This window comes from Epinephelus moara, chromosome 24 (assembly GCF_006386435.1).
Source record: "Epinephelus moara isolate mb chromosome 24, YSFRI_EMoa_1.0, whole genome shotgun sequence".
Lineage (NCBI taxonomy): Eukaryota > Metazoa > Chordata > Actinopteri > Perciformes > Serranidae > Epinephelus > Epinephelus moara.
Window position 1 is genome coordinate 38,872,141 of NC_065529.1, and position 23,439 is coordinate 38,895,579.

At 40.0% G+C, this 23,439-nt stretch overlaps 1 protein-coding gene across 1 annotated transcript in view; it reads right to left on the reverse strand.

Annotated features, from left to right (window-relative positions):
• Positions 1-23,439, reverse strand: part of grm4 (glutamate receptor, metabotropic 4) — a 277,637-nt gene that overhangs the window by 108,026 nt on the left and 146,172 nt on the right. The window lies entirely within an intron of this gene.

Here is a 23,439-nt window from a genome sequence, read left to right on the forward strand (position 1 = left end):
CAAATGAGTAATGAAATCCCAGAGTTACAGCAGCTTGCTCACTACTGGCTGATCAAACAACTTTTTCTCTGCATTCTGCAAACATTTCCCCCTTTTTTTTTTTCCCTGCCTTTAAAATCCGATCCTGCTTTGTCTCACCCACACGCCTCTCCCTCCTCCTCCTCCCGCTCCCTCCCTGTGTTTCAACTGACTGTTAACCGCCTTGTCATTTGTAATGGAAATGACACGCCCTGAGTCAAAGTGACATTATGTCAAAATTTTATCCTGTGATTCCTGCCGGGCTAAATCACTCTTGCTCTATTCCTCTTTCAGAATCAAATTAGAAACACTCTCGCGGAGCCACCATAACTTCAAAAAAGACTCCAGTGAGCGTCTTCAATAATACTTGAAATCCAGAATGCTAGCTAATGTCTTTCACTCAAGTTTCTCTGGGAGAAAAGTTGCAAACTTCGACACCTCTTTACCAAGTTTGAAATCTGCCAGAGAAAATGGGGAGGAGGGATTATGTTCAACTTTTAAATTGCAACAAACAAATGAAAGGCTGTTTGTCTTTCTCCCCTCTACTGAAACGGCTGCCTCCTCTTATACTTGTATAAAGGATAGACTGTTTTATGCCTCAGCCTCCTGCTGTTTGTCTTGAAGAGTGATGGGCAGCGTCACATTTTTATGAAGCTGTGAAAGTCTTTTTCCCCCCAGTTTTTAATCGAGGTTATTTGAGGTCTAACAGGTGAATAAGGGATAAAATAAGCCAAAGTATAGATGCGTCTTAATGCCCAGTTGGTCAGAAATGCAAACCACACAGACTTGGTTCACACATTAATCAGCATATTGTGGGATATAACTCCAAGTGGTTTGTGCTTATCCTCAAAAAAGATATTTTTTAAGACCAAATGCTTTGAGGGAAAATCCCTGCCCACAACACATTAATGCACAAGAGAACACTTATTTTTCTCGAGCCGTCGTCAGAAAAAGCTTCAGCTTTTGGTCAGGAATAACTGAAATTCATCCGACATTCGCTTCAATCAATCCTGGATGTTTAACCCACGTGTAGCCTCAACTTTTTCCTGATTTCATCAGGGCTAATGGGACAATTGTGTCTCACTGTGCAGCCTATTACCAAATCATGTTCAAAATACAGCATCACTGGTATTTTTTTTTCTTATTGCTAAATCACATTCCACCATCAAGGTTATGCAGCCAACTGTGGATGAGATTGCTTGTCCCTGATAGTGGTTGGTTGTTTCATGCCCATGTTTTCTCCCTCACATAAGGCACCAAATCCCCCATTCATCCCCCCTCGTGATATTGGTCCCCCTGCCTCGCTAACACAAGGTTGCCTTTCCCACCGCTTCCAAATTGACCCTTCAAGGGCTTTCTGCAGAAATGAAATTGCATTTATCTTCCATTAGAGGAAGCGTACGTTTTAAAGAAATTGTTGGGACTCGGTGACAGTGGTGAACACTGTAGATTATAAAGTTATTATGGAAACAAGAGAAAAGGTTGGTGTTCGGTGTTATAAGAGACCCAAGGACTCACTTTAGGGTATCTAAGCAGATGTGTTCGCCCCAGACAGTATTACTCTTCGCTGTATTTAAACTCTGAATACAGATACAGGGACCAATTATTCACACTTCAATTAAATCACTAAGGTGTTGAGTTTGAACCTTTTGAATCCGACAGTACAGTGATGACTTCCATACAAAGGTGTTCAGGTATATAATCAGTGTGGATGACTTATGACTATCATTGATTTTGAATCCCAATCTGTTCCAAGCCAGTTTCAATTAATTAATTCTTTTTTTAAAGGTCATCTCCAACTCTAAAGAATAAAGGTCTTCTCTCTTTTTTTGTGGTAAAGTGGGTGTAGTGTGAATGGAAATGAGTGTTCACCTTTACAGTCAGTCTTTTATTCTAAAAGAAAAATAATAATCTGCAGCATATTACAGAGAGACACTGATGGAAAAGGTAAATAAAGACACTGACATCATTCATTTTGCTTTGAGTCCCCCGAGCCGTCTCACAGTGTTCAGACTTTTTGTCAAGACTGAAATAATGTCAGCACCTTACAAGTGCCAAGAACCTGCTAACAACAGAGGCAGCTAGATCACAAGTGGAGGACTTCTGGTTATGGATGTCATGAGTCAGACATAGCCAGTAAAAATAAACCAAAAGAGACTTTGCAGTGTGCAGTATTCTTTTTACTTGCTAATTAGCTCACTCATTAGTAGGTTAGCTCTCTTGTTCACCTACTAGATAGTCAGTTAGCTTGGTAACTTGTTTTCTTTCTGAATTAAAATGTGGGGATCATTACATGTCTGTGAACTATGGGACAGTTCTGGGGACTCCACACTGGGTTTTATCCTAATCAATGTGTGTACATGGCGTACATTGCCCTGACAGGCGCATGGACAGAAAAGTGTGTCCTGTCTGGATCTCTGTAAAAACACAGGGTTTCACCCAAGGGCAGTGCCTCACATCCTGTGTCACACAGAGAGTTGTGTGCCTTATGCCTGTTTTTGTCATCTCACATAGGGTTGTCTCGTGACTTTTTGGATAAGCTTGCAAAACCACAACCTAAAAAATTGTTTATTAACTTAATTTAAACATACAGGAGACCATATGCCTAACTGTAACTTCAAACAAAGATGACATTTTGTTGTGATCATTGATTTACAGCGGGCACTATGCAACCACAACTAGACTTCCCTGCAGATTTCCAAATGACTTTTATGTGACTGCTTTTCAATTACTAAATTGACCGTCATAACTTTATACTGGAAAATATGTACAACCAACCCTGTCTCACTCCGAAGACGTTGAAATCTGGCGCTTGGGCAGTGATTTGCGGCATGAGACACTGAGGAAAAAGACATCCTTTAACACTGGCATGATATGCAGCCGATCACTGTCATAGTTTAAGGGTGCTTGGCAGTGTCGAGGGGGAAACGTGGTAGGACAAGAACTAAAGTTAAGGTGGCGAAACTCCGAGTAGGGGGGGCGGGAAGGGTGGCGGATGGGTCCAACAAACACTGACCTTCACTTGGGAGAGTGGTGTTCATGTCATGTAAGATTACAAAGCCAAACCCTGTTGTTTTTTCCTAAACCTAACCACGTGCATTTGTTGAAGGAAAAGACAGTCAATTTGCAGTGTTGTACTGACATAGACTGTAGACAATGCATATAACAGGCAGAACTTGACACAGTGTCCCAGAACGTCGTCAACCAACGTACCCAGAGTACCTTCCACATCATATCTGGATGAGCAAAGTCCATGACCAAACGTATGCAACAATATGTGACGAGGCAGGAGTGAGAATGTGTTGGTACAACTAAACAGTGCTAAAATATACTGACATATAGATGGACTGAATTATTTCCAACAACAAAAATCTAGTTCGATCGGGGGAGGTCTGTATTCTGGTATCAATGCAGTATCTTGCATCAGTAGCTGCCCAAACGGGCTTACAAGGCAGATGACCAGTTTGGATGTACATGGGTGTTAGACTTAATACACAAGGTATAGGAAAACACATTAATAAATTCTGCATGCCTTCGTACTTGCATAAAATAAACTGATCGCATATTGTAAAGTATGAGAGTATTATCCAATTTCCCATGCTTTATAAATAAAACTAGTCCACACTAAGTCCAACTTCTCATTTTCATTTACCAAAAATACCTCAGAATTTCCGTTCTGCATTGTTACAAAGGTGCACACAGGTTATCTTATAAAGTATGTATGTACACTCAGAGCACAGGCTGAGATGGTCACAGAGCTCGGATGAAATACCAAGTCCCTGTCCTGTCCACACAGTCCTCAGAAAAGGTCTCATCAAAATACCACCACCATCTGAACTTCCTAGCTTCTCCTTGAAAAACAATACATCTTTGCCGGATAAAGAACAAACAAAAAAATGCACACATCTTTCATCAATCAAGATTAAACTCCTCCTGTTGCACAAATTGGGTTACAGCAGTAAGTTTGTGGGTTTTAGAAGAAGCTGCTGTCTTTGGATGATGGTGTTTATCACTATGAAAATTCACATGAGACGCTGACTAAACAATATTATCTTCCACCTGCTCATTAGCAGCAACCATCTTGAAAGAAACAATACTTCTAAAGGAAAATGTACTGACAGATGCATTTGCGCTCCTCTTGGATTTTGTCATACAAGGCTCCATGCTGTGCGGTGCTTTACACACGAGATTCTTTACAACAGAGCTGTGAAGCAAAATCTGCTCTGATGCAGATACTGTACACGACAGAAACTTCCCTGCATCAGCAAAATATAATGATTTCATCTAATTCAAGTTCATAGAAGCTTTTATCAGTGTTTGTCATTGTGCTAGTTTTGAATGAGATGTTAAGATGTCAATGTCAGGAGAGACACGAGTGACAAAAACAAAGCTTTCACTCATCAGTTCCACTTTATATATTTCCTGTCCAATAAAGCTGTGCTCCGACACAATCCTTTTTGATTATTTTACATTTGTGTGATTATACTCTTCTGGTCTTTGCCTATGCTAAATCTTATCACTTTCCCTGCTGGGAAGACCTAATTTCCCTGAAGGAATCGATAACTCTCGCTCAATAACCTAATCTAAAGACTAATGCTGCTGTGCGCTGCCACCGGCTACATGGCTCTGGTAATCCAGATGCCAAATGTGCAAATCAGGGAAGGCTACAGATTTTGCTTTCCCGCTGAATGTCATGACTGAAGTAAAACAAATGAGGTATTTCCAGTTGTAGGTTTTGACAGTGTAGGCAGATAAATAATACATTTTATCCCTGGACAGGGGTCCAAATGTAATAATTAAAAATGTCCAGAGCTCTCATAGTGATAATGCTGCCATGAACTGCCAACAGAATTCCTGTAAACATGATCAGCATGGGACAAATAATCAAATTTGGGAACTCTTCCCACAAAACAGGTTTGTCTGCCACTTTCGTGCTTTATTTCCAAATGTTACAGGATTATTTTCAGATGCAGTGACATTGATTTCTGTGGAATAATCACTTAAGAATCCAGTACCCGAGCCTAAGCAGTGGCAGCCTCTCCAGCTGACTAGGAAAAAGATTTTCTGTAGATGTTAAGCAATAAAACGCGGAGGAAACAGATGTCACAGTTCTGTCCACACTGATTAACTGCCAACTGACCTCTGGGGGGGTGTTGTGCAAAAAATACCACAGCTATAAACACAACATTTCTGTAAGATATAATATAAAGGATGCAGGTTCTTACTCAGAGCAATTCAGATTCTTGAGATGACACATAAAGAAGTTATGTGAATCAGAGGTTGCTGTTCTTTATTGCAGAGGTGGTCAGTGGAGGTGTTTTAAGACTACACAGCTCTTTCCTAGAAAGACAAATAAATTAGATGCCTTTTTGTGAAGCACAGCCCACCCCACCCCCACACCCGCCCTCTGGGGAATCAGTGTCCCATGATCAGAGTTAGAAAACAAACTGGCCTTGGCACAAACACAAGAATGACATCTGGTGAAGCTGCTTTTCTTTTTTTAACTGTACAAGCAGTTAAAACCAAAACCAATAACAGCAGATATAAAATAACTACTGTAATCTCATAATGAGAATACTGAAATATATGTATATACACTCAGTCGCCAGTTTATTAGGTACACTTGTTAAATCTTATGCAAACCAACACAAAAGCTCAGTCGTGAATTCTACGTTTATAAAGACAGTAATGTTCGGTGTTGGCTGGCGCTGTCAGAGACGTAACATTAAGCAACTTTTTTTACCTGAAAATAACAGCTTCAAAGTCATTTAGATTGTAGTCTGACTCATAACAGGGAAAATGGCACCTCTGTTATTCCCACTGCACGCCTTTAATGCCTGTTCTTGAACTATGTAACTTTGGTGAGTGGGTCGGATCTCCCAGGGGACGAGCGTTAACACTTTATGGCTCTGCAGCTCACACCTCCAGCTAGCTCAGCTGTTTCACATTGCTTTTGGTTTTGTTGTCTCAGTGATTTGTTATGATGTTTTCTTTTGATACTATGTACAATTGGAAACCAAGATAAAGATTTTTTTCTAACAGCTAGCTCGGTATTCTCAACACGTCGCAGTAGGAGGTTGATGGAGGAAGAAAGGAAGAGGTTAAGACCAAGTAAGAGCCCCAACAAGATCAAATTAAACAACTAATACAGGGCTGCAAACTGTTCACACTGTCCTGACGTGAGCTGTATTGATTTGTCTCATGGCTAAAGGGAAAATAACAAAAATCTGACACTATAGTGTACATACATCCCTGCAAAAGTTTTGAAAGACTGTGACAAGCTGTAACCTTATCAGTGTCTTTTGTGCAGGGTGTCTACAGGTATCAGACAGTTTAATTGAAGGCTTTTTTAGACCAGTTCATGACACTTTTTGACAAAATTTAGGACAGATTTTGGACAAATCATGTTTTACTTTCTTTACTAGCGCAGGTAAGCATTGCAGACAACACTAGAGTCCACCGGTAACACTGGGTATTAGAGTGAGTTTAGTCAATCTACATTTTGCCGACAGGTAAGTGCAAGTATGAAGTAAAATGACAGTATTATAGTTTCAAGAAGATTTGTAACATTATAAATGAAAGCTTTTACATTGAAAGGCTTCACTCATTTTCACAAAAAGGAATTAAAAAGTGGATAAATTAAATTTGACAAAATGTTCGTAGTAGTTAAGACCTCACAAATTCAAATTTAAGAATTTTTAATGACTTTAAAGGCCTTATTGTTCTAACATTGAATTCAAGACTTTTTAAGGACCTGTAGACAACCTGTTGTGGCTTATGTCTTAAAGGGCAGGTCCAAAACTGACAATGGCGTTGCGTGGCGTGGCTTTGCACAGCGCAGCCAAGAGTGACAATGGAAAAAGGGTATTTGATTGGGAACTGAAGCTGTTGTATCGCCGTCTTGAAAGCCACCGGACTCCATTGACACACAGTAATTCTACCTCAGAGCACAGAGGAGTTGCTGGTCTACTGCAGTTTAGTTTGTTTCATACTGTTTAACTTTCAGAACCAAACTAACATGGCATCCAAGCAGTGCGTGGGTTTATATTTAGCAGTGACATCATGTAGAAACCTACATCAGGTAACATGGAATAAGGTTTTTAGAAGAGCCTAGGAAAATAGCGTTTTAATGCTAAAACACACATACTTTGACCAAAATTTGAATTTGTTGATTTGAATACAGAAAGAACCTGAATGGAAAGCTACAGAATGATATAAAAACCTCCTAAAATAAATAAAAAGCACCTTTAAAATGTACACATATATACAATACATAACACTTGATATTTAAAAAACTACATACGTGTACACAAAACTTTAATTTGGCTATGTTAGTCTTTATCTCATTAATATGAATTTTCTGCCTTGATATATCTAAAATCAGTCATTAGATTCTGTTTCCTTTTACCTCTGTTTAAATACACAGCCGGTACTGACATGTCAAACATTGCTAATTAACTCCTGTATTTAATCTGAAGTATTAGTTCGTTAGTTTGCTTAAAATATAATTTGTAATTTTAATAGTCTCTGCCATAAGTCATTTCATTAACCACATCATTGTATTCTAATTAAAGATACCAGAGAATGAAACAGGTTGCCATCAAATCTATATAACACTGAATAATACAATGTGTAAGCCTCGTCCGATGATGATAATGTGAAGCCGTTTAGAAAGTGCTTAGTGGAAGCTGAGAAAATCTTATCCCTCTGACAGAAGTGATATTGATATGTCCTAATGAAGAGGAGCTGTATGGATTAGTTACAGAATTGTAATCCAGATTAGTTGCATGAGCTGTCCAATTTACATTATTGTCTTACGTTGCCTAATTGAAATCCTTTCCTTCTTAACAGCTGGGGGAAGACAAAGGCAGATTTAAGTATCTTTTAAAATCAAATCCTTTATCCTCACAACCCTGTTAACAGTTTCAAATGAGCTGTTCCCAAAATTTCTCAAACCATGGAGTTATTATACACCTGATTTGAGTTTGTGACATCAGTTCCTATTTCACAAACCTGTTTAATTTGTTGTTTTTAATTATTCCTGTGCTGTAAACTGATAATCCCCTGTTGCTGAGTGCAACGTGACTAACAAGGAATTTCATTTAAGCTCCACTTTTAGGCATGTGACAACACGGCAGCCTATTGATTGGGTGCAAATGTGTTATTGATCTCTGAAAGTCAGTATTCTCTTTTTTTTTATCTCACTGTTTTAATTTTCCATGTAATTACGCATATACTGCATTAGCATAGCAGCCGCCGACTTTATCTGTGCGAATTTCTGATCGCCTTTTGTGGCCGATTTGTGCAACATTCACCGGGTTCTTCAGGATAAATGAATCTGCAGCATCTCCCGAAACCTCCCCCACACCTTAATCCATTGCTTTGGTTTGATGAGCAACACTGAGGTTTTTGTGCAATCTGAATCATTACAGCGAGAATATGATTTGTCACGTTCTCTTTTTTTTTTTTTTTTTAGATATTTAAATCAGAAGTTACATTGAGAACAGTGATATAAAGAAGAAAACTTCTACAGATCTTCACCTATGGCACAGTTTTTGGTCAAACATTATAAATGTGGGGGTGTTAAGCATCACATTTCAGAGATATATAGTATCCTGCAAGGCAACAATAGACCATAAGTATTGAGAGAAAACATAAGATAGCAAGAAGACTTGACTTAACACTATCTAAATATTGAATGGGAAAATATAAGTCAGTTATCATCACATAAGACAACAGGCTTTGAGGTTGAACGATGCTGCGCTTTAGCCAATCACAATGGAGGGGGCGGGGCTGAGACGTGCAGGTGTCCCCAGGAAATGTGTACCTACAGAAACGGCAAGCTCCGCGTCCATGGCGACCGCTCCACCCAAAACGCCGTCTCGTCAACGTGAAAAACATGGTCAACAACACAACTTACAAGCATTGTGCATCCACCAGCACACCTTCCACTCTTCACGACAGGGAAAAAAAAGGGCAGTAGCGGCAACGTTTTTACCACCGTTTGGTTCGAGCTGCAGGTAGGAGTGTAACACTGGGGGCACTGCCAGAAGTGAAGGGGGTGAGCGATCCCCGAGGCCCCTGCACTTCCGGTTTTTTTTGTTTTGTTTTTTTTTTAACCGATGGATTTCCAGATTGGTTAACTGGTGACTCTAAATTGTCCATAGGTGTGAATGTGAGTGTGAATGGTTGTCTGTCTCTATGTGTCAGCCCTGTGATAGTCTGGTGACCTGTCCAGGGTGTACCCCGCCTCTTGCCCAATGTCAACTGGGAGTCAAGTTAAGCAATTACGAAAAATGAATGAATGAAAGAATTAATCATTCTGTTTGGAAAAATACCAAAGGGGATGGTTGGATTTAAAGATAAATACCTTATTAGAATACTGACGCTATCTACTCTTAAACTCTTAACAAAAACTGGTTACGTTTTTAAGCCCGGTCTCACTCCGAAGTTGTCGAAATCCAACGCTTGGGCAGTGACTTGCGGCGTCAGAAACCAACGAAAAAGGCGTCCTTTAACATCAGCATGATACGCGGCTGATTGTCATTATAGTTTAACAGTGCTCTGCAGCACCAGGGGGAAACGCGGCGGGATAAGGACAAAAGTTAAGGCGGTAATAAAGTGCTTTAGTTGTTGAAAGAAAAGGAAGACTGTGTACACGTTAAATTTCCTGTGAAAACTGAAGTGTATTTTGAAAGAAGACAATGCATATAACAGGCAGAACTTAACACGGTGTCCCAGAATGTCAACAACCAACACACCCAGGGTACCTTGCATGTCATATGTGGACATGGAAAGTCCGTGACCAAATGTCGATATGTGATGAGGTCAGAGTAAGAATGTGTTGGCCTTGTGGAATAAGTAAAAGAAATGAAGCAGTTAACATGAAATCAGAGGGAATCTTAGAATGAGACGCACATTGTGGGGCCAAATGGCAAGCAAATTGTTAACCCTATCATTTTGACAATTTGTTGCAGGTTAATTGGTGACTCTGAATTTCCCATAGGTTTGAATGTGAGGATGAATAGTTGTCTGTCTCTATGTGTCAGCCCTGTGATAGTCTGGCAACCTGTCCAGGGTGTACCCTGCCTCTCGCACAGTGTCAGCTGGGACAGGCTCCAGCACCCTCGCAAGCCCCAACAGGATAGGTGGTTAAAAGGAAATTTCGGTTTATTTCAACCTGTCTCCTATCGTCCTAAATTTGTTTCAAGTGACTAGTGACATAAAAATAATAGTTAGCATGTTAGCACGGTATGAGATCGCTGCTTGTTCTTGCGATATTTCGGCCGCGCTTTGGAAAGCAGAGCTGGGTGGTAAACAAACATGGCACTACACTGGTAAGGTAAGACAACACGTTTACATGTCGTTTTCTATATGTTCTCTGACATTTATCCTAACGATATGAGGCGGTCTTTGTGGAAAAAAAGCTTGTTTAGTGGACTAACTTTGCACTTGAAGGTTGCCCGTTCACTTACGTTTTAACAGGTCTGACGCTACTATGCGCCCCGGCTGTATCTAGGCTAACGGCTAACATGCTAACTATTATTTTAATGTCACTAGTCACTTGAAACAAATTTAGGATGATAGGAGACAGGTTGAAATAAACCGAATTTCCCTTTAAGGAAAATGAATGTTTTTGTTTTGTTTTTCCTTTATTTGTGCTTTCTTTACTCATGTTGTTTAGTGTGTTGTTATTATATGTCATAATGTTGTCTCACATCTTGGAAAAAATAAAGTTAAAAAAAACCAAACAGTTTTTCTCTTTATTTGAATATGTACCGATGTACATTAATATTAAAATGCTCCCATATGGGAAAATAACTTCAGTTGTGTTTACCTTTAAGTTAAAACACAGCATGATGAAAGGTTACCCACCATCTCTACAGGGGACTGTGTCTAATACTAGAGATCAAAGATCAAGCAGCAGACAGTCGCTTAAGGAAATTGGCTTGTGCAATATCTGTGCATTAAGAGAGACACATAACCATTATGTCAGTGACAGCCGCTGAGTGAAAGAGAGAGTGAGGGGGGGAAGCGAGTGGAGATGAGTGATGATTATTCAGCCATTCGCCGTGCCCAATTAAGCAATGACAAGTAATTGTTTAAACAAATTGCAACAGGACATATCTGAGGCACTCAGGGGTCATTTGTGTGATGTCGAATAATAAATAAAGACATAACTGGCTGACACGTCTCACCCGGGTGTGAACTAGAGATTAAAAAGGCCATATGGGTAGAAGCAGGAACATCACTAAGTGTGCTGTGATCTCTTCCCTCGGTGACTGCGGCTATTTAGAATACAGATGTTCAAATGTCCCCCTGTTGCTCTGTGTGGAGACCTGCTTTTCTCTAATCTATTCACCACACCCTGCCACGATTTCACATCAATTTTCCTTTTATCCTTTTAAAATGTACATCTGGTGATATTCTATATGATTCTCAGTGTCATCAGATTTCAGTAAAAAGCCCAAAACTAACAATGATTTCATCTTGATAAAGGTGATTTTTTTTCTGGTGTTATCAAGCTCCATTGTTACTGAAAACACATGAATGAGTCACGCTGTTACACTGGGAGTCACTGTCACTCATTATGATGAACATGGGCACTGTGGTTAGTTTTAAGTGGAGCCCACATACACCATCTTGCTGCTGTAAATGTTTTGCTTAAAATCAGACAGAATTGTACACTTGTTACACTTCAGTCTGACAGTTTGTCCATTCTAATTGATCTCCTCTGGGAAGATTCGATTTTCCCTTACCTATCATTAGAAACCAATGGATCTGCCTGAATCTAAAATCATTTTACTGTAAGTCCACACTGATGATTAGCCATGCCAATGTACCCGTTTTGCCGGGGTCTTAAGAGTGGAGCTAAGTGAAGTAAAAACAAGATACGATGTCAGATTATATTTAGAGGACATGTCGATGGGAGGAGTAAAATGTTTCGCATGTTGAGAGAAAAATGGTCTGTTGACATATGGCATAAACCAAAAGTATGAACTTATTGTCTCATAAAGAATAGCTACAGCGTGTAACCTTATGTGAAGTATAATCTAAACAAAAGACAGCGATCCCTATGTGCACAGTTGTGCTCAGGAACGTTACCATTAGCCTTAGAGACTGGAAGGTTTAACGCCACCCCAGATGAAGGACAGAATTTGTTTGTTGTGTAATTTAGGTGAAGCTGAGAATAAGGTTCACTTCTTGTTTTACTGTTCTGTATATGAAGACATAAGGAATGTACCTCCCAGTAAAATGACGTCTATTTATGTTGATTTCTTTTGGTTGGATGATCATGAAAAATGTGAGTTTTGTTTCAGAAAGAAACAAGAACCTTTTCTGTGACTGAATTTCTTTGCCAGGCCTGGGATAGAAGAAGAGTATTCTGTTTCTGGACTGAGTGGTTAAATAACATGTACTTTTGATTGTTTCTGCAATATCATTGTAATGGTGTCTTGTAAACCAGTGAGGGTTGGGCACATGTAAGGGTGCATGACAATCAATCAGACACTTAGATAATATAGAAAACAAGCCAATTTTGCCCTCCAAGATAATGCGTGCTAACTGCGCAAAAAACAGATAGGAAATCTGCAACGACAACAAAAGCCAGCGACTGTGTTGTATTAAGATGCTGTGAGCTGCACATTCAACATTTCTAAGCAGAAGTCAGAAAATAACGTTATCTCAGAGCCTGACCAGAAAAGGTCTCTCTTCCTGCCTCCGCCTCACTCAGACTCACCCTGGGTCTGGGTTTACAACTACCTGTACCAGAGAACAGCATGACAGCGACGCGCGCTCACCCTGCAGCTAAATCTCAGGACTGAAAGGTAGTAGTAGTACACTGCACACTCAGTGACAAAAAAAATAATTAATCAATTAATCAAAAAAACAAAGACTCTCTGTCAACTGAGGGGTCTCTGACTGATGATTTGAATCTTCTACTTTCAGGGGGGCAGCCCCACTTAATAGCCATGTCTATCTTGTCGACTGACTAATCATTAATACCCCTGTGGCACTCATTGAATTGATTTTTATTTTAACCAAGAAACCGCAATTTCATGTCACAACAGCAGACGAATCAGTCAACTCGGTGGAGTTATCAGATTCAAAGGTCTGGACCACGGCGAGTAAACTATAACTATAACCCCAAATATTGAATGTGTTAATCAGCAGCTGACAATATTCCCCAACAAATCCACTGGCCGGCTGTGACTCAGAGGTAGAGCAGGTCATACACTAATCGGAAGATCAGCGGTTCGATCCCGGGCTCCTTCAGTCCACATGTCAAAGTATCCTTGGACAAGATACTGAAACCCAAGTTGCTCTCAATGGCTGTTCAATCAGTGTGTGAGAGCATGTGAATGGTTACTGAGCAGCAGGTGGCACCTTGAATGGTAGCCTCGGCCACCAGTGTGTGACTGTGTGATTGAATGGATGAATGTAACATGGAGTGTATAAAAGCACGTTGAGTATTCGGAAGACTAGAAAACCGCTATTAAAGTCCACAGGTCCATTTACCACAATTTCTTTTTAAAGGTCCAATGTGTAGGACTTCATGGCACCTAGTGGTGAGGTTGCAGAACTGAAAACTCTCCCGTGTGTCAGGCATGTTTAAGAACTACAATAAGAAAATGCAAATGGCCCTATCTAAAGCCACTGCTTGATTTGTCCATTCTGGGTTACTGTAGAATATGGCAGACTCTATGGAAGAGGAACCGCTCCATGTGTAGATATAAATGGCACATTCTGAGGTATCGAAAACACAGCGATTCTCATTTTCAGGTCATTATGAATTGTTCATTGTTCTGCTGGTAGTTGCCCCTAAATCCTGCATGCTGAACCTTTAAGTAACACTTGCTATAAACGGCATTACCCAGCTGTTTTAGGAACTTAAAAAGCCTTTTAAAAGAAGTGATGAGAATTGCGTCTTCAGTAAGAATGGGCTTGTGGCAGCAGACTAACACATTGCTGGTTTTGGTCTTTTCATAGATCTGTTGACTATGAGAAAACATGTAGAATATTGCCAGCTTTATCCTTAATAAATTATTCACAGAAACAACTTCTGATGAACCCAAAAGATCTTTCTTTGTGAGAATCAGTTAATACAGTATAATTAGGCTCCAACTTCTTCTTCGTATTGTACTTTCTGTTGCCAGGCATAACCCCAACCCAGTCTAATATTGTCTGTTCTCGGTATCTAGAAATAAATCACCCAGGAGCAATGCAGAGTTGTTTGTGTTCCCCTTTTCTTCCTCTTCATTTTGCATTCCCCACATGCGCTGATTCATCCAAACTCTGTGGCTAATGCTTGTAATCCTCCTCGTCAAACAGGGACGCCAGTTACTCCATTAGCAGGGTTTCTCATGTTGATGTCAGGCAGGCCATTGGTTTGCAAGGGGAATCTTGTTAGGGTTCTTATTGACATTGTGTTTCATTAACTTGATTAATGACATCTATTGGGGCACGCTCCACAGTAATCAACATCTCTGCAGAAAGGGGCTGTCTGCAGTCAGAGATGGGACTCTCCTGCCCACACATGACTGGCCTCTCTCTGTGTCCTGTTTGTTTCCAAAAGGCTGCACTCAAAAAGAATCCTATATTCATAAATACCAAAGTAGCAAGCAGTGAGAGAACATTAAGTAGACCCCAGATAACCATTATGAACTTTCCATTTCAGAAACTGTGCGTGTGTTTCAGAAAATAGGCCCTTTGAAAATTAAAGAAATAAAGCATCTTGTGTCCATATCAGGCAGGAATACATCACTTAAGATGCTCCTACTAAATTATTTGGTGATATAAGTGCTCATTGTCCCGCTGTTTGCTGTGATTTCTTCGCCATTTAAATATAATTACAAGACGCACACTGCCAGGAAAGCTGTCTGGCACTAAAGAAAAGGTCAAGAAAAGGTTTTTGTACAATACCACTTTTAAAATCCCACACACCGCACTCTAATTTAAGTGTATTACACTGTCAATAGGATAGGTTCTGGGTAAACATCTGAAGGACAAAAGACTCTTGCACATTTTCACACATCTGATGTTTCCTAAAGTGGTTTGTTCAAAGCAAAGGGATTTCTTCCTCCGTGTCTGTGCATCCTACATCTGCTCTCGTATCTCCCTTTAGGAAGAGTGACATCCAGGGTCAGTGCATGAGAGATGAGAAGCTGCTCGGCCTCAAACACCCTGAGAAGGGGAACACTGAAGGCCACTGACTCCCAGCTCCAGGCGCTGTGTGCCAGCGAAGAAAGATACAAAAGCAGAGATCAAAAAACCCCCACCTGGAATTCATATTTACCTTTCATCATCTGCTTCTTACCCATATTGTACTCAGTTATATTTTCTAGCGCTCTTAAGGGAGAGAGGGGAAAGCTGTGCTGGTGCAACTCCAAGCAGGTGGCTGCTGGGCTGCCAGGGTTGTGTCTGCTGTGGGAGCTGACTCAGATAATTTGCCTTTTCGGCTTATTTTCTTGGTACACTTTGCTCACAACAATGCAAAGTAAGTGTGCAAGTACAACAGTGAATTAAGTCAGTATATATGCAGTGAAATAAAACGATGTAATATCCTGCTGCAGGATATAGATGTGGTGTATGTTACATAATTATACGTCTTAGTTAATCACTTATTGGTCACTCACACTTAATCTTAAGTATTACTTTATATAAGCATTTGTATAACTGGTGAACTAGCGTTGAACTGTTTTGGCAGCTTATGGGCCATTAACGTTTGTTTTTGCCAAAAACTGAAGTTTGTTTTCGCCAGACTGTGTCCTCAGCATAATGCTTGGCTCTGAGGGTGAAATGTGAACTTCCTGTTTTTGAACATTTCTGGAATTTGTGAGATTTTATATCTTTCTTTTTTTTTTTTTTTACCAAGAAATGTCATTACAAAAAAATTGCTATGACGTAAGTTCAGTGTCTGCAGCTCTATTAAAAAGCCTGCCTTTCTTAAAACACCAATCAGCTACCCTGAAGATTAACTCAGCTTTTGTTAGGTGTTAATAAAAGTGTTTCTTGGAAAGATCTTCATCTTCTGCCGTCATCTCTCCACTAGACTGAATAAATACTGCCTGAGGACACTGCTGGAGAACATTTCAATTAAGAGATCAAACTCGGTGCCAATCACTTCACAGGAAAATATCTGATAACCAACATCTGTTGATTTTTCAGAGCAACATGCTTGATTTAATTTGATAAGTTTTGATTGGTGAGATGTTTATCCACTCAAAAATGGAACAAACCTGGAGTGAACTTTATGATGGAAATGACGACAAAGCTGGATTTGTTTATGAAAAAAACAACATGATAATCAGTCTCTCTTGACTACAAAGAACGACACTATGCAAGGTACTGCACATAAGGGTTACACCTGATGATTACTTTCATATAATTTGTCAGATATTTTTGATGAATATATATATTGATAAATATAGATAGTGTCAGACTGAAGCTCCCAGAACCTTCAGTCTGACATCGCCTCCATTGAAGGCGATTTACAAGGGGGAGGAAATTTGATTTTTCCCTAACCAATCAGTAGAGATCAACGACTCAGAATCTGACGTCATTAGTATCCATGCCTTGGGGGTGCCGAAAACAAGCAAGCATTGCCCGTTTAAAATGTCTCCGTCGTCGTGCACGCCCAGCTGCATCGCCGTTAAATCCAGTTTAGCAGCTTCCTTAATTTGGTCCTCCATTAACGCGAGTAGTGGCGAAATACCTCGATAGCATCGTTAATGTGGTCTGTAGGATCTGTAGCGGTCGCCATTGTTGCTATCCTCACCAGTTACCCACCGGCGGACAGCTTGACATCAGCGTGGCGCTGATTGGCTAATCGCTAGACCCGTCCCCACCCCCGGCGTTCATTGGTCCTTCCATCTTTTGGACGAGATAAATCGCAAATTCATTGCAGTATGCCAGACCAGAGATGCAAGCCTACTCAGCTGAGTGGGCGGGGTCTATGGTCTGGAACCAGGCTAGATAAATCATTCTTTAAAAAATGAAGTGCTAAAACCCAATTCAATCAGAGCTGAGTGATATAGAGAAAATCAAATACCACAATATTTTTGATCACACACCTGAATATTGATTTTTCCATAATATTGCAGGGTTGACTACTGATGTTTTAACAAAATATTTACATGAGAATTTTGATAAAAATATCATCACTAATGTGGATATAATGACTGAGTGGTCAAAGGCAAATTATAGAACAGTCCGGTAAACACTTAACAATATAACACTATCCAAAATCTAGGAAGATATCTAGTCTCATATCGATAGAATATCAATAAACTGCCCAGCCCTAAACTTAATTCCATATTCCCATTAAGGTGACATCATCAAATTCCTTGTTTTGTCCAGTTCATACCAAAGATTTGCAACAAGACCAAACTGTTTTCGAGAATGTTGCAGAGAAAAGTTTCAGTGGTGTGAAATGACCGGTTTCAGCTCAATTCAAGCCGGCTGATGGTGTCACCTGCAACTCCGCTGGTCAAGTCGCCGACAGCTGGTTTTAGAACGAAAAGCTGGTCACCTGTTTCAACAGCCAATCGGCTTGTAGTGAAGTCTGCTGGCTCAAAATGACCACAGACGGCATGTTTGCTTGCTGCAGGAGTCGGACGGTGGGTCTCTGCTGCTGCTGCTGCTGCTCACATTCTTACTAATTAATCGGCACTGCTTACCTATATTATTGTGGCATATTTATCATGAATACAATCCATCAGATGCTCGTTTTGTTTCTGTTTTTCACTGTTTCATCACTACTACAAACGCAACTGTAGCCAGTATCTCACTATCACTATCCTCATTCATATTTTAAGAGGCTACAAATTAAATTCAGCCACAAAATAGGCCTGAAAAGCTGGAAATCAGAACAGAGGTACAGAGAGTTGTTGCATAGAGATGATACATCTTCTCGTCTAGTTGCATTGGTGTGACCGATGGTAGAACACTAGGAACAGCGAATTGACATATGGATAAGCCCCGCCCTCAAACACGATGAGCCAATCACAGTGCGTATAGCCATTCCAATACACTCGGACAGTCTTTGCCTGGACGTCCATTGAAATGCATTACAGAAAGTCAGTTTTGTTCGGTTCAATGAGCTTTTTCTGAGATTTGAAGTTTAAAAATGGTCAAACGGCGTGCATGGGGTACATGCAACTCCGACACAAGGTATCCTGAGAGGCTGGGCGACGAGGTATAATTTTTACCCTTTCCTAAACCACATCTCAACCGAGAAAAGTGTCTCCTTTGGATAAAGCTGTGTGGTAACGTTAGACCACAACATCAACTCAACGTGAATAAGATTAATAAGGATGTCTACATCTGTTCTAAGGTAAGTCAACATTGTGTTTGAGGCAACATATTGTCACTTTGCTGGAAAGAAATATAAAGTTATCTTTAACATCTCTAGCTAACGTTAGCTAAAGTTAGCCTAACGTTAGCTCCTAGCTGCGTTGTTCATCATGTCACCTTGTTTGCTGGGAGTTCATTAGCCTATTTTGTTCTAGTTTTGTACTTTGGTGATCGTACATCATTGTTAGCTGTTGTCCAAAGGGCTCTAGTTAAGCTAACGTTAACTTCTGGAGCTTAGCTTCATTAACTTATCTGTCATCGCAGAGATAACAAAGGTTGGCAAACGTTATGCTGAATGATTCAGTGTAAATACTGTAGCACCAAACTAATGGAGAGACTCTTGGTAAAGATGGTAAAAAGGCCGTTATCCTTTTCTCATATTCTGAGCCAAAAACCTTAACTTCAGTGGAACAATGCTGATCCTCTATCTTGTTGTTTTTGATGGTGACGGCAACGAGATGCGGTTTATCCCGCTTACACTGGGACCTTTGGCTTTTGGGCTTGTAATTTAAGCTTTTCATCGACCTTCTCAACAATAAAATGATGAATATATCCCTCCAATGCGTAGTTTAGGCCCTTTTGGTTACTTCTCAATGACATCTGATTGTTATGTCCCCAAAAATCATCATTTCCCTCCTGTGAAATGCCGTGTACTGTGACACCTGCCATAGCGCTGGTCACTGAATGTTGATATTTTGTCCGAGTGAGTGGAGGGGGGGCATGGCTTAGCCATAGGTCAGTTGCAAGTTGTTGCCCATTTCATTTCATCATGCCACAAATCTTAAGTCTGAACTGTGCTCGACCAACCTGATGGGACGAAAAGCAGAAAATCCTAACAATCATACTTAAAACTAGGGATTGGGATGGGAAGGTTTTCGTTTAAAACTACTTATTAATTGTCAAAAATATTTGCTGAATATTTCTAGTTTTTCACTAATCAATTAATCCACTAGCCATTCCTATCAAAGATTAATAAATAATCTTCTGTAAATTTGCAACTAGACTTATAAAAGAGACACTCGGTTAATATACAAGGAGAGTATTGAGGAAGTTACATTTGACAATATTCATACCATGTTTCTTAACTGTGTGAATATAAAATACTGTAAGCCTAAAAAGTCTACAGATTGTTATGTACTCAGTCTATCTTAAAGGTCCAGTGTGAAGGATTTAGTGGCATCTAATGGTGAGGTTGCAGATTGTAACTAAAACTTCTCCCATGTGCCAGATGTGTAGGAGAGCTACGGAAAGATACGAATGGCCATATCTGGAGCCAGTGTTTGATTTGTGTGCTCTGGGCTACTGCAGATACTTATGTAGATATAAACGACTCATTCTAAGGTTACAAAAACACAATGACTTGTAGTTTCAGGTGATTGGACACTAATGAAAACATAGTTATGAATATTATATTCTTTTTCTGCCAATAGATGCCTCTACATTTTACACAGTGGACCTTAAATGGTTAAATCCTTAACTGCAGTATATTTGCTGTTTATTCTGCAAAATAAGGATTTTTTTTTTTGATGGAAATGTTTAAGGCAGCTAAGTGGGATCAAAGCATTGTTTATTTGAAAAAATGTGCGACTTGGATTGTGTTCAGGTATTAGTCGTTCATTAATGTTGGTTTTAAAAAGCCTTGCATCTTTAAGTGATGTGCATATAATTCTGTTCCTCTTTTTAAGGCAGCAAACGAGTTCCATGATTTGGAAACTGGACAAAAAGCAACATTAATCATGGATTTACCCTTTAAAGTTCTCTCCTGGAGCACAACTCATCAGGTGGAGATGATCATTTAGCGCTGTTATGGATTGTCTTTGATTGCACTGAATATAATCTCTAAGTAATGTGTGACACTGTAGGTTATTAGCAGCGTTTTCATTGTTTCACCCCATTTAAAATAATTGCACCTCAGACTTTTGCAGAGACGTGCATTTCCTGATTTTTCAGCCCTGATAAAATCCCTAACATGTTTTACCCGGCATCACTTATTTTCCCATCCCTCAGCAGCCCCTGACTTGCGCCCAGGCGATTAAGTGCTCAGAGAGTGACAGACATAATTGATGAGCAACCACGGCCAAGCTGGTCTCATTCTGTCCAGGCACGGTGCAAGCTGGAGAGATGACCAAGGCACCTTAAAGTCTCGTCCTTTTAATTACACTTGTACTTTGCCAAACAAAACACTCAAACTCCCTTGGAACTCCTTCAATAGAGTAATTTGTTGGATTGGGGTAAACACAAAAGGAAGAGGATACAAAGCCTTGAAAAGAGGGCCAAATGAAAAAATTGTGCTCTGTGTGATATTTATGGGAAAAGCTCTATTTCTTAAATACAGCCTCTTTTTTCTCTCTTCCACAAAAGGCTGTCTGAACCCGTACAGTTGATTTTTTTAAACACACTGAGGTCTGTCAGATGTTGGTTTTCATCTTGGGTTACTGGGATTAATGGTTTTGAAATAAAATCAAAACCATTTCTAATGACTGATTGAATTGATTTTTATTTTATGTCATGCACACAAACATGTGCCCAACCCTCATGGGTTTACAAGACACCATCACAATAACGTTGCAGTGATCAGTCCAAAGTACTTGTTTTGTTACTGGTCAGTCTCCAGACAAAGTACTTTGCCTTCTATCCCAGGCCTGGCAAACAAATACTGCCAAAAAAGGTTCTCCTTCTAAAAAATAATTCTTATTTTTCATGGTAATCCAATCAAATCAACATAAATAGAAGTAATTTTACTGAAAAGTAGATCCCCTATGTCTCCATATACAGTACAATAACATGTAAAATGAAACTCATTGTTACACAGCAAACAAAGTCTGCCCTCCTCTTGGGTGCCATTAAACCTTCTAGTCTCTAAGGCTAAACATAATGTTCCTGAGCACAATGTGCACATAGGGATCTTTGTCTTTTGCTTAAATAGATAATAGCAAAGACATGGTTACAATCCTGAAACCTAAACTGGTATGGTATATGTAAGCATATGTGTTTTGTACTCTTAATTTGGTGTAAGAAGCAATTTTTGATGACTAGGTGAAATAAAAACTCCAAAACTCAATACGAACTCTGAAAGACAACCCCAGCATACTGTCAACTTATCATGTTGTTCAGGCTAATTGCTGCAAACAACTGCCTACATACACATCCAGCAGACTCAAAGCAAAATGAGCATCCCATTGGAGTCAATCTTCACCAACTCCTCAGAAAACGTCTGCTAGGTGCTCAAGGTTGAGCAAAAACTAGTTCAACTCAGCTCTGTGCCATTTTTGGGCAGGTAGTGTTCATTTAGCTTGTTAGGAAATGGCTGCCTGCAGTTTTATATTGGTGGGTCGGGTGATGAGAGCCATGGCACTCAAACATGTACAGTCTATGTTTGGGCAGAAGAACCAAAACAAAGTGTTGAAAGATGCCAATACCCTGCTACACTGGACAGAGAAAACCAGACTTTTTCAGCTGTCATCAACAAAGCAGACAAGCTCACATTTTAACCAGTGTCTGCTCCGTACAGCAGCAGCAGCAGAGCTGCAGCAAAGAGTAGCAGGAGTCAGATTTCCCTTCAAGTCATGAGAGTAAGGAGAGTTAACAGACAGGCGGAGGATTTGGTGTCAAAGTGAAAAACAAAAGTGCCTATTTGGCAATATCTCTGATTTAAACCCAATGGTAACAGGAAACCTAATAACGTTGGAAGTAAAAGGAGCTTGTTGCATCACTAAGAAGTTGGAAGTGCACAGCCGGTCGCCTGCAGCTCTTCATCTAACAGCTCACTCTGGCTGCTCCTGACTGTTCCATTGCTCCCTGGCATATTTCAAACTGATCTGTTGTCAACACATCCTGAAAATGACTGTTGTCTTGTTTAGTATTTTGTCATGAACGATAGCTGTAGTGCTAATCTCACTGACAAACACAATGCATCTCCTGTGACTACTTCATGATAAAGGTCAGCTCTTGTTTTGACGGTGAAATACTTTGAATGTGAAGCCGCAGCAGAAGGAAATGTTTGGTTTGCATTAGCAGTAACTTAATTCAGCACTCTAAAGACAATGTCATGTCTTCTCTCATCAGGTGTCATCATTGGGCGCCCCATAGCTCAGTGGGTAGGATGGGCGCCCCATGTACAAAGGCAATGTCCTTACCACAGCGGCTGTGGGTTTGATTTCAACCTGTGGCCCTTTGCTGTATGTCACCCCCTTCCTCTTTGCCCATTTCATGCTTAATCTGTCCTGTCAAATAAAGGCAAAAACCAAAAAATAATCTTTAAAGATTAATCAGGTGTCATCATTAGTTAACTATGAGAAGATATCCTCACCGTGGCAACCCAATGATGAAAAACAGAAAAAAAAGGCTTGCACATCCCTGTGCCCGATGAAGAGAGTGCTGGATCAAAGAAATGTCTGGTAAAGTAGAAACAAATTGATCCGCACAACAAGTAGCTTCCATTAGAAGATTTTTAATTCTGTGTTGCATTTCAAGCCAGCAGCTCCTGCTCAGACGTCTCAGTGTCCTTATAATGAAGCACAATGCATTCCTGTCCTGTGTTAGTTCCCATGTTTAATCTATAGTTTTTAACAGCACTCTCATCTGTCTCTGCACTGTTAAAAAGGGTAAAATCAATGTTGCACAACGTGATTTTGCCAAGTAGGACATGTTCCTGGATCAACATCCCACACTACGTTCCTGGACCAACATTGCAATCAACCAATCACAGCCCTCTGACATCATCAGTGTGCTGCTTCTTTGTGCCTCTTCAGAGCTAAGCTTCCAAAAGTAAGTTAGTAAAATTAAACAAAATCCTTAGTAACATGAAACAAAAACCTTGAAAGCCACTGCGGGGTTAGTGAGTTAGCTTGCTAAGTAGGTAGGCTATGCTAACAAGTAAGCTTGCCTATAGGCTAGAATATTAATTGACAAAGACTGTGGATAATATCATTTTTCAGCTGTAAATACCTGCACTTAACACATTTTTCCCTCCTTTTTAATCTTCTATTAAAAACTTAGCCCACCTACAGTAGTTAGCAAGTTAACTCACTAACCTTGCAGTAGCTTATAAGGCTTTTATTCGTTGTT